Here is a 4,248-nt window from a genome sequence, read left to right on the forward strand (position 1 = left end):
CGTAGAAAAAAAGAGAAGAAAAATTAAGTTGAAGATCCAAACAAAGAAGCTTTAAAAACCAGTCCCGGTTATACTTTAAATCCTTCGATACTCCAAATTGAACCCCAGCTCCTGCCAAACATAAGACACTGAACCCCAGAAGAATGGAAGAAATCATGGTGAAAATCCACAAAAGAAAAAATTAATAACCAGTTAAAGTCATCAGTTATACTTGCGTCCTTAACACCCAGAGTCCAATTACAAATCCCTTATCCTACCGAACGAAAGAGAATTTTTGAAAATCCAAACAAAAATGCAGCAGCTTTAAAAACCAGTCCCAATTATACTTAAATCCTTCAGTACTCCAAAGTGATGTTTAGGTTGAAGATTTAAAACCCATAGAAAGTCCAATTGCAAATCCATGCTCCTGCCAAACATAAGACACTGAACCGTAGAAAAACAAAAGAGATTAAGGTGAAGATCCAGAAAAACCAGTCACCAGTTATGCTTAGGTCCTTCAATACCCAAGTCCAAATACAAATCCCTGTTCCTGCCGAATATATAAGAGAGCCAAACGTAGAACAAAAGACAAGATTAAGTTGAAAATCCAGACAAGGAGAAGCTTTAAAAACTATAGGACAAAAATTTGAAAACCACCATTCTGAAGTCACTCATTTAGGTAGAAAATCCTAGTTAAACCATCCAAGAAGAGGTCCTTCAATATTTCAAAGTCGACTTACAATTTCCAGATGCTGCCAAACACATGGTACTCAATATGGAAGAGTGAAAGAGATGAACAGAAAAGAAGTTTCTAGTTATGCACAAAAAACAAAATCATAGTTGCAATTTCCCTAATAGAAAGTGAAATCAAAGACATCATGGTTACAGTTTCCCTTAGTAGTGAAGTAAAATCAAGACAAAACCTAATAACAGAAAATCCTTCAATACTTAACATGCAAGAACAGTTTAAGGCCATCACAACAATCCATAACAGTTTTAACATAATTCAGACCCCTCACAGCGTTCAAGCAAAATTCTCCAATTAAGGGTAGTGTGACCAATTATGGCAAACGCATATGCAGAGAGCTGAAAATAAATGAAAGAAACAGCTTGTCAAACTGATGGAAGACCAGATCAAACAAAAACACAAGTGTGAGAACCAATGGCACAGTTTGTTGAGAACAAAATCTTGCTCCTGAACCCCCAAAGTTAATCTCCAATACACTCGGTCGTTTAACTGCACAAAAGCATCTTCACGATTCAAATTCCAATACTTCATCCAAAGAGAAAACACCACCAAAAAAAGTTGAACTAAAATCAAATCCTCTTATCCTTATTAGTGAGACTGAGAACTGATAACCCCCCACAACCGATACACCGTGTGATTCTGCTGAGAGATAGCTGGAAGCATAAACAACTATACAATTCGTGTCATCGAATCCAATAACTTTTATGTGCTCGGCCAAAAATAAAAAGCGATAAAAAGCAAAATTGAGTATATATGATACTGTCAGCGACGACCAATAAGTGCTCATTAAACGCTTACTCTCCTATCTTGAAAGTGTGTCAACAAATAGGATGAGGGAACAACAGGTTGGGCCTATCGTCATTCTCAAAACTAACAATATACCGAGGTAGAAGTCACCATATGAATGAGTATGGTAGTCAAAAGTATCGATCGGTAGACAACACTGCAAAGGAACAGGAATTGACATGTTCATACTAAATACATGGAAAGAAAATAGAAGAGACAATAGAAAAGATCCGGGGCATTCAAACTCCAGGTACAAGTCACCAACTCCTCAAACTCCAGGAACAAGTCACCAACTCCACATCTAACTCGGTTACACGGACAATGTTAACGATCGTAACACTGCAAGAAAACAGGTTCAAATTGAACTTTGCACGAACCATTAATGCTAAATAATAAATATGGCAGAAAAATTCAGTAGAGAAGACATGTTTAATCTAGATCATGAGCCTGTATTATTTTTCCAGAGCTTTTTTCCAAATCATATCTTCCTTTTCCAAAATTCTAAATCACTGCAACCAATGAAAAGCATTGGAGGTCATAAACAACGTGAAACAACTATATAATCAAGTTATTTTTATAATATTTAGGGGATAGAAAGAAAAAAGAATAATATAACAAGGACATATCAATCTCGGAATCTTGAACAGTCTCGGTGCAATCCCATACCCTTCAATTGGTTCCTAAGGAAAAGAGAAACAAAAACCGATTTCCAAGCACGAGAAAATAACAAAGGAAATAACACAGTAGCAAATTTAAAATTTAAAAAAGCAAAAATTAAACAAATGAACCAGGCAAGTGCAAAAGCATATCACCAGGATGCACTCAACACCCATGATTGGACAACACTGCACAGGAAACCAACGACATTTAATTCAAATGCTGCTAGCACAGTAGGTTGGAATGAACAAAAAGGAAAGGAAGAGTTCGAAAAACTGTTTTAGGAAACTAGATTCCATTCACGGTATGCTTCGTGCTCAACAACAAGGCTACAATGCTGCATAGAATATAGCTACATTTTAATTCACAATGCATGCTGCTTTAATATTTAGTTAAATGATCAAGGAAATAAAATGTATAGAGAATCAGATTGCTTTTATGGAATTAGATATATGGTCCTCGGGTCTTGCAAAATACACTGCAAACCAAGCAAAAACAAGCAAATCTAAATCTCTCCGGGAATAAGAACAGTACAGAATAGGAGAATTTTCAGGAAAAAAAACAAGGATTCAGAGAGTTCTCAGTTTCTTTTGGGCAAAAGTAGAATTCATCCTCCAAACCCCAACAAAAAGCGAGCATTCATAATCCAGATAATGTCGCCTTTAACAATCAACAGCTGCATGAAAGAAAAGCCATGTTCAAACAACACAACTATCCCTGAACCAGATCATCAAATTAGAAAAGCTCAACCAAACTTCTGGGTCAAGAAAGATCTTAAACGAAGCCAACACATCATCCACATAATTCGCTACACCTGAAGAGAGAAAATCACAATTCCAATCCAGCAAACAAGAATAGCACCCTGTCCATATGTTCATCGCCTGGTTCTTTTCCCTGTGAAACTGTAACCATTCCCAAGATTATCGAATCCAGAAAGAAGCATCTTGATCAGCAGCTAAGTAAATCCAAAATCCACAAATCCAATAATAGTTCTATAAAAATTCACAGGAAAAACAAATCAAAGAACACTCCTCCCCAAGCAATATGAAGAACATCAAAGAAATGAAATGCACAGGAACAAAGACGCTAGACACAGAGAACACTAAAGCCAGTTAGAAGTCACCATTATACATGAATGCCTGTTGCCAAAAGTATGATTGGAAGACAACACTGCGAATGAACAGACGAAATTCAATTGTTTTGGTGACTAGATGAAAATTCAATTGATATCTGCATACTTATGCATATGAACTAGCAAAAAAATAAAAAACCAAGAGACAAGAGATCCCAGTGCGTCCAAACTCCAGGTACAATGTTACTTGACCAAAACAATAGCACTGCAAGAGAACAAGTTCAAATTTAATTTTGCATGACCATTAACGCAAGATAGTTAAAAAAGAAAAGTTAATCAGATTATGAGCCTGTTTTTTATTTTGAGCCTTCCTGCCATATATCTTCTATCCATTATTCCAGATTTCTGCAACCAATTTAAAGCATTGCAGGCCATAAACAAGATAACTCCGTAATCAAACTATTATTTAATCCTAAAAAAAAATTGATGCATATGTTAGAAGGGAATTATCAATTTCAGAATCTTGGACACATCGCCTAAGTGCAATCCCCATATCCTTCAATCCTTCAATTGGTTCCTAAAGCAAAAAAGAGAAACATAAACCGATTTCCAAGAAGGACAGAATTATAAAGGAAACAACAAAGAACCAAAGCCAATTATTTAAATTTAAAAAAAAAAAGAGCAAAACTTAAACAAATGAACCAGACAAGTGCAAGAAACATATCGACCAGGATCAGACAAAACTGCATAGGAAACACATCCACATTTAATTCACAATGCTAGCACAGTAGGTTGGGAAAAAAATGCAGGGAAAGAAAGCTTAGAAAAACTGTTCTTGATCTCTATCCTCTGTATGTGTCGCACTCAAAACAACCACGCTTCAAGATGGACAACGCTGCATAGAATATAGATTCACATTTTAATTCACATGCATGATTTATAATTTATTTATAATTGAATCTAAAAAAGGGTAAAAGTAGAGGATTTGTTCTGTTTTACGGAATTA

This window comes from Arachis ipaensis, chromosome B10, assembly GCF_000816755.2.
Source record: "Arachis ipaensis cultivar K30076 chromosome B10, Araip1.1, whole genome shotgun sequence".
NCBI lineage: Eukaryota > Viridiplantae > Streptophyta > Magnoliopsida > Fabales > Fabaceae > Arachis > Arachis ipaensis.